Source organism: Chrysochloris asiatica, unplaced genomic scaffold (assembly GCF_000296735.1).
Source record: "Chrysochloris asiatica unplaced genomic scaffold, ChrAsi1.0 scaffold00118, whole genome shotgun sequence".
NCBI classification, from domain to species: domain Eukaryota; kingdom Metazoa; phylum Chordata; class Mammalia; order Afrosoricida; family Chrysochloridae; genus Chrysochloris; species Chrysochloris asiatica.
This window is the reverse complement of record NW_006408636.1, coordinates 5271870-5280707: the sequence shown is the minus strand read 5'-3', so window position 1 is coordinate 5280707 and position 8838 is coordinate 5271870. Positions and strand designations below refer to the sequence as shown.

Sequence of the window (8838 nt, the reverse complement as noted above, 5' to 3'; positions counted from 1 at the left end):
CCCAGCTTGAGAAATGCTGAGTGCGTTTTTCCTTTTTGGTTTTCTGATTCCAGATCTTTGTACATTTTGTTATAATATTTGGCTTTATCTTCTCGAGCTGATCTTTGAAATTTTCTGTTCAGCTCTTGGACCTCCTCATTGCTTTCATTTGCTTTAGCATCTCTAAACTTCAGTGTCTCTTCTGACATCCATTTTGGTCTTTTCCTTCTTTTGGGTAGACATGTAGTAAAATGCTCCGTCAGCAACAACACAGAATACAGAAACAATCAGGCTCAGGGGATGGTGTTAGAACTAGGAACCACATATAAAAGGAGTATTTAGAATCTCGCAAGGCTTCTTATATGTACACTCCCTGTAAACCTCCCTGTCTCAATCTCCAATGAGTTACTGATAAAATAGGATCAAACTCTCAGCACTAAGCCTAAGCTCTGGTATGAAAAAAAATTTAAACACTTATGACACTGTAGGCTTCCTGAGGACAACACTTATTGTCTGGGCACACAAAAGGCATTTGCCAAGTACTTGAAAACTAAGGCTCCAGCAACTAGACCAGACTGGAGCAAGATAAAGAACTTAAGATAAAAGAGGAAGTGATGGGTTATGTAATGTATTTGCATGGAATTTTACAGTTCTGATGGAAAAATAAAAACAACTGAAACCCACTGCCACTGAGCCCATTCCAACTCATAATGGTTTTTGATATTGTGAATCTTTATGGAAGCAGACAGCCTCATCTTTCTCCAACAGAGTGGCTGGTGGGTTTGAACCATTCACCTTGTGATTAGCAGTCCAGTGTGTAACCTACAGTGCCACTAGAACTCTAATGGAGAAATACGATGCATAAATGAAAATTACATAGAAAACCTAGTAAACAAACAAGTGTCAACAATTAACTTCAAAGAAAACAACTTGTCCAAAAATGTAATCACAATCAGTCTACATATCTCAGCTGTGAACAGTATTCAAAATCCTAGTAATGTAAACCTGAAATATTGTTAAAGCCAGAAATTGTAATAGGTCATTATTAGATGCGTGAGGGGAGGAGAAGTGTGTGTGTCCATATGTTGCTACTGGTAGTGAAAAAGCTAAGTCCTCTAAAAAAATAAGTCAATAGATATTTAAAAAAGAAAAATCAAGAAACAGTAATATTGGAATGTCTTTTAGAAATGGGGAAGTTCACAAGAAACAACTAAGAGAGTTAGGGTAGAATAGAGGGCAACTCCTGTTTTAATTGTAAGCATTGATCTATATCTATACCTATGTGCAGATTTATCTCCATATCCATATACAAGGTAGCTTAAAAAGTTTAAAGAAAAATGTAATTGAAAGATAATGGAATTCTTCCACAAACTTTTTGAAGTCCCTTCATCTATATTTACTTATTGATCTATCTAAGTATATTCTTGTCACTTGTACATGTCTTATAAAATTAAAAATGTTACCTGGAGAAATGAAAACTAAATAAAAACAAAAACTGATCAGCAGGCATGAATCTCAAAAGTAACTAAACAAAATCCCCAAAATTTGACTTGACTAATTCACCAGACTCAGTCCCACAGTGCCCAACCCCAGCTTATTTGCTACATCATCAATGTCTTGGTCATGGGCTTGGGTCAACAGAGGTAATAAGGAGTTCCATTTGTTTGTTGTTGCTAAGTACCATGGAGTCGGATCCAACTCATAGCGACCTGGTATAGGATTTCCAAGGAGTGGCTGGTGGGTTTGAATGGCCAACCTTGAGGTTAGCTGTCCAGTGCTTATCCTACAGTGCTGCACCAGGACTCCAAACGGTTCCATAGTCAGAGAGAAAGGAGCTAAGATGAGAGAAGGGGAACTTCAGAAGCTTCTATGCCATGGCTGTGCAAGCCACCTCAGAACTGGTGCCACTGTGACAGTGACAATCACAGATCCCTTTGAGATGTACACACACATGTCACAGCATAAAATCCCAGTCTTCCTCCCCCTGATGCCATGCCAGGCACATCTGTTTGCCACACACAGCTACTTCCAGGTCCAGGCCTATTATGGAATCTTCAACTGAGTACCAGCTCCCGGCACCTGCCTTAGCTCCCCCAAACACCATGCTTTGCTACACTGATGAAAGGCTGAGGAGAACAGGGACCTGATTAAAAGGTTAACTGCTAGTGGTACTGGGTCTCTGGGGATGAAGTGAATCAAGGCTGTAGAGTCTTTCCATCTTCCTTACTGTCTCTCCCATCCCCCATATAATCATGCCTTTGTGCACTCACTACAATCACTCCAGTTGCCTTCGGGCTTCTAACATCCAGCCTTACCTTAGACACTTCACCTCCTAACCTTCCTCTCTGTTTCCTAAGGAGTCCACTTCAATGTTACTGATCTCAGTTTGGAATTAAACAATCATTTGGATTAAACACATTTAATTAAGGAAAGAATAAGAGGTGGTGTGGTGCTATAGGATCAGCACTGGACAGCAAACCATAAGTTCGACAGTTCAAATCCACCAATTGTTCCTTGGAATCCCTATACAGGGTTGTTATGAATTGGAACCAACCTCACAGCACTTAAACAACAACAATATTAAGTGTGTGAAGATGGCATAGGACTAGGCAGTGTTTTGTTCTGTTGTGCATAGGGTCACAATAAGTTATAACCAACTGAATGGCAACAACAAAAGTAAGTACTTACTATATGCCAGGCTCAGGAGTCCTGGTGTGGTGCTGTGTGTTAATGTGCTGGACTGCTAAGTTGGTTTGAACCACAGGGTCAGTGGTTCAAGCTCACCAGCCACTCCTTGTAAACCCTATACAGGGCCGTTATCGGTCAGAACCAACTCTATGGCATTTAACAACAGCAACAGCATTCCAGGCTCTGTTCTAAGCATCTAAGCACCTGACAATATTAACTCACTGAATCCTCATAACCACAGGCAGATCTGTTGTTGCTGATAGGTGCTGTCCAGTTAGTTATGACTCATAGTGACCCTATAGAAAAAAGAGTGAAACACTGCCTGGTCCTGTACCATCCACACAATTGTAATGTTTGAGCCCATTATTGCAGCCACTGTTTCATTACATTTCATTGAGGGTCCAGCTATTTACAGATGAAGACAGGGAGATTCAGAGAGTTTAAATAACTTGCCTAAAGTCACACAACTAACAATAATAATGGTGGCTAGGGTGGTGTCACACTGTAGAATAAGCACTGGACTGCTAATGGTAAGGTCAGCAGGTCAAACCTAGCAGTTACTCCTTAGAAACCCTATATAGGGTTGCTCTAAGTCGGAACTAACTTAACCTCACTTAACAACAGCAACAATAAGATTTCTTGAGCACTTTCCATCTAACAGCTCTGTACTCTTAAGATATTAGTGAGGGATATGTCATTTGACTACCACTCATCTGTCAATTTGTTATACTGTGGTGGCTTGCAAATTGCTATGATGCTGGAAGCTAAGTCACTGGTATTTTCAATACTAGCAGGATCACCCATGGTGGATAGATTTCAGGTGAGCTTCCAGAGTAAGACAAGAAGAAGGAGAGGTGGACTAATTCTAAATTTTTAGCCAATGAAAACCTTATGAATAACAGTGGAATATGTCTAATAGAGTGCCTGAGATAAAAACACTATGAACAGCACTAGAATATTGTCAGATAGAGTGCCAGAAGATGAGCCCATCATGTAGGAAGGTAGTAAAAATAAAACTAGGGAAGAGCTACTTCCTCAAAGTAGCATTAACATTGATGACATGAATAAAATAAAGCTTTTGAGACCTTCATTTGCTGAAAAATGTGGACAAACAGCTGCAAAATTCCATAAATATCAAAACATGGACTGTGCAAAGTATGAATCTAGGAAACCTGGAAGTTGTCAAAAATGAAATGGAATGCATAGAGACTGATATTCTAGGTATTAGTGAGCTGAGATAGACTGGAATTGGCCATTTTGAATCTGGCAATTATATGGTTTACTATGCAAAGAATGACAAATTCAAGAGGAATGGCATAGCAATCATTGTCAAAAAGAACATTTCAAGATCTATCTTGAAGTAAAATGCTGTCTGTGATAGCATAATATCCATATGCCTACAAGGACCAGTTAATACAACTATTATTCAAATATACACACCAACTGCAAAAGCCAATGATGTTGAAATTGAAGAATTCTACCAAATTCTTCAGTGTGAGATTGACCAAATATGTAATCAAGATGTCTTGATAATTACTGGTGATTGGAATATGAAGGTTGGAAACAAAGAGGAAGAAGGATCAGTAGTTGGAAAATACAGCCTTGGTGACAGAAACAATGCTGGAGATAGCATGATAGAATTTTGCAAGATTAATAATGACTTATTCACTGCAAATATCATCTATAAACAACATAACAGGTGATTATACAAATGGACCACACAGCATGGAATACTCAGGAATCAAACTGAATACATCTGAGCAAAGAGATGGTGCAAAAGCTCAATATAATCAGTCAAAACAAGGCCAGGAGCAGATTGTGGAACAGGCCATCAATTGCTCATATGTAAGTTCAGGCAGGCTGAAGCTGAAGAAAATTAAAACAAGTCCACAAGAGCCAAAATATGACCTTGAAATATCCCACCTGAATTTAGAGACCAATCTCATGAATAGATTTAATGCATTAAAATATAATCCGTGGGATGACATCAAGAACATCATATACAGGAAGGAAGCAAAAGGTCATTAAAAAGACAGGAAACAAAGAAAAGACCAAAATGGAAGTCAGAAGAGGCTGAGACATGTTCTCTGCCATAGAGACACTAAAGTGAATGGAAGAAATGATTAAGCAGAAGGGCTGAGCAGAAAATTTCAAAAGGCAGCTCTAGAAGACAAAGTCAAGTGCAAAGACCTAGAGTTACAAAACCCAAAGAGAAGAACATGCTCAGTATTTCTCAAGCTGAAAGAACTGAAGGAAAAATGCAAGCTTATATCAAAAGATTATATGGGCAAAACATTGAATGATGCAGAAAGCATAAAAGAAGATAGAAGGAATACACAGTCACTGTATCATTTAAAGGAAGTCATCCAAGCTGCACTGAAGGTATTGGCAAAAAACAAGGCTCCAGGAGTTGATGGAATGCAAATTATAATCTTTCAACAAACTGATGCAGTGCTGGAGGCACTCACTAGTTTATGCCAAGAAATTTGGAAAACAGCTACCTGACGAACTAATTAGAAGAGATCCATATTTGTGCAAATTCCAAAGACAGGTAACTTAACAGAATGGGAGAACTCATCTAATATCATCAATTTTACATGCAAGTAAAATTTTGCTGAAAATAATTCAAAAACAGCTGTAACAGTACATTGACAGGGAATTGGCAGAAACTCATGGTGAATTCATAAGCAAACATGGAACTAGGGATATAATCATGGATCTTGACTGAAAGTAGAGAATACCAGAAAGATGTTTACTTTTGCTTTATTGACTATGCAAAACCTTTTTACAGTTTGGATCATGACAAGCTATGGATAATGTTGTAAAGAATGGGTATTTCATAACACTTGATTGTGCTCATGAACAACCTGTACATAGATCAAGAGGTAGTCATTTGAACAGAACAAGGGAATACTCAGTGGTTTAAAATCAGGAAAGATGTGTACCAGGGCTGTATTCTTTTACCACCTTTAGTTAATCTGTATGATAGGCAAATAATCCAAAAAGCTGGATTATTTGAAGAATGTAGCATCAGGATGGGCAGAAGACTCATCAACACCCTGCAATATACTGATGATACAACCTTGTTTGTTGAAAGTGAAGCGGACTTAAAATACTTACTGATTAAGATAAAAAACCACAGCCTTTGATATGGATTGCACCTCAATGTAAAGAAAACAAAAATCCTCACAACAGGACTAATACATGATAAATGGTGAAAAGATTGGACTTGTCAAAGACTTAATTTCTCCTAGATCGGCAATCAACGATCATGGAAGTAGCAGTCAAGAAATCAAATAACACACAGCATTAGATAAAATCTGCTGCATAAGACCTCTTTAAAGTGATCAAGAGCAAAGATATCAGTTTGAGGACTAAGATTAGACTGAATCTTAGTCCTGATATTTTCAGCCGTGGTATTTTCAGTTGTCACATACGCATTTGAAAATTAGAAAATGGCTAAGGGATACCTTAGAAGAACTGATGCATCCATGTTATGGTGCTGAAGCATATTGCAAGTACCATGGACCGCCAGAAAAAAAAACAAATTTGTGTTGGAAGAAGTACATACAGAATTCTCCAGAGAAGCCAGGGTGGTGAGACTATGTTTCTCATACTCTGGACATATTATCAGGAAGGACAAGTGCCTGTAGGAGGACATTATGCATGGTAAGAGTAGAGGGTCATTGAAAAAGATTAATACCCCCAAGAAGGTGGATTGACACCATGGCAGCAGCAATGGGTTCAGTTGTAACAATCATTGTGAGGATGGTGCAGGCCCAGGCAGTGTTTCATTCGGTTGTGCACAGAGTTGATGTGAGTTTAAGCTGACTCAATGGCACCTAACAAAAACAAGATATCACTTGGGCCTCATAAAGCCCCTATATTTTTAGTTTTGTAGGTGAAGAGAGTGAGATTACAAGACAGATTAAAATATATATTGGAAATTTGAACAACTATTCCATGGAGATGACAGATTTCAAACTGGAATCTGAAATCAGGTTTATCTTACTTCAGTGGCCAAGCTCTTATGCACCATAGTACTGCTGGGATACTCCCTCCAATTAAACAACACTATTGAATTACCAGAGAAATAAGAGACTGTCTTCTGCTGTAAAAATGTAAAGTCTTAAAGACCCAGAGAAACAGTTCTACTATATCCTATAGGGTGGCTATTAGGTGGAGTCTCTTCAATGGCAGTGGGTAGTTAGGTTGATCCTCAAACAAATCTCTTTTTGATGGAATTTCAGGTAAAGTTGGAAGGAGATTTCTAGATCTGGTGAAGGTGAGTGACCTTCTGAAATAAGTCTATTCAACCCACTCCTCAGATGTATAAGTTTTTTTGTTTTGTTTTTGTTTTTAGGATGTTTGAGGAAGTTTATTGATTTATTGTTTCTTTTTCCCAAAGAATGCTATCTTGATGTTAAAAAAGATTAAGTGTAAATCCAAATGTAATTTACCCTGTATAATGTACCTATTCTTCATAATGGAAAGGATGGTCTTGAGAAATTATTCTCTCCGTCCTCTAGAATTTCTGTTAATAAATCTTGGATTGGATCGCAAAAAAAAACAACAACAACAAATAAGACCCCATATGCGTTGATGGTTACCAGTGGTGGGAGGGAAGGGGAGTAATTTACTGGCTACACGTTTTTGTTATTGTTGTTAGGTGCCATTGAGTCGGTACCGACCCATAGCGATCTTATGCACAGCAGAACGAAAAACTGCCCAATCCAGGGCCAACCTCACTATGGCTTCATCCCATAGATGCTGCCACTTTGCCAATCCATCTCGCTGGTGGTCTTCTTCTTTTTCTCTGACCCTCCACCTTACCAAACATGATATCTGTATAAGGTTTTTTATATAAGCTGTGTGGTGGGAAGAATATTTGGGGACTAGAGGCTCCAAATGATAATTTTCATTCTCCCATCAAAATTCTTTCCTTTAAAAACACACATACTGGAGGCTGGGCTTGATGGTGGTTAGGGTGGAGGTGCAGTGAAGTTCGCCGTCAGCAATACCACAGAATACCAGGCAAAGCAGATCCAGGGCAAAGCTCCAAAACAAGGGAACCACAGACATAGGAATATTTTGAAGGTTTGAAGGCTTATAGATTGTGGAACTTGAAGGTGAAGTAAAAAATCGTGTACTTTTGAATCTGCCAGGCTGGGGTCGGAGGCCCAGAGCCGACATCTTGGGTGAGACCAAATGACAAGACCAAGTGGGGAACAGTAACACCACAGAAAAACTCCACAGGAACATTGGAGCAAAGGTGGACAATACACTTTGTCAGTTTTACTTTGTTCTAAGGTGCCCACTGTTTGCACACCTCCATTATGGTGACTAGAGTGGGAGCCTGAGCAAGTGGACATCCCCCACCCTCACCACTGGTGGGTTCTTCTGCCACACATGCGCACAGATACTCAGCCCAAAAGAAGGTCCTGGACATTTTTTACTTGTTTGTCTTTTGTTTTGTTTTTCAGTATGGAAAAGGGCAGGACAGGGCTGTAGAGAAGGAAAGAGAGTTTAAAAACAAAACAGGCCAAAAATTAAATTAAAGCCTGAGATATAGCATAACAACTAACACTGGCGTCTTGAAATCTCTCCGGCAGCTTTGAAGACAAGAAGATGAAGAGAGGACATTAAAGTCATACTCACATTAAGCTACAGATTTTTTTTTTTTTATTTATTTCCCTCCTCTCCCTTTTCTGTGATTATAGACTGCAGTATTCAGTCTAGTTTTTGTTGTTGCTGTTTTTTTGTTTGTTTATGGTTGTTGTTTTTTTCTTTCTTTCTTTTTTTTTAGATGGAGCTATTTTGCTGTTATATGATCTCCCTTCTACCTTTGGAGGACTCTTTCTCTCCAGATATTACACAAAAAGAGTCAGCAACTGCTGCCATATAGCCAAGCTACAATCACACTCTATAAAACACCAAAACCCAGGCAAGAATGAATACCAACTGTTATATAACAGGGAAATAGACAACACCTGTGAAAGTTATTCTGAGTTAAGAAATAAGAAGAGTGAAAAGGGAAGCCCACATCCTGATCACATCTCCCTGGAAGTAATCAGAAAGCATAAAAAATACCAAAACACAGACTCACTTAAGTATTAAGGCCACAGATAACACTAAACATGTCTAAGAAGCAAAAGCAGATGACCATATCAG

The 8838-nt window shown here is 38.8% G+C and overlaps 1 protein-coding gene across 1 annotated transcript in view; it reads right to left on the bottom strand.

Moving 5' to 3' along the window:
- The window catches only part of FAM155B (family with sequence similarity 155, member B), a 74248-nt gene that overhangs the window by 25927 nt on the left and 39483 nt on the right, over positions 1-8838 (bottom strand). The gene's annotated exons all lie outside the window — the stretch shown is intronic.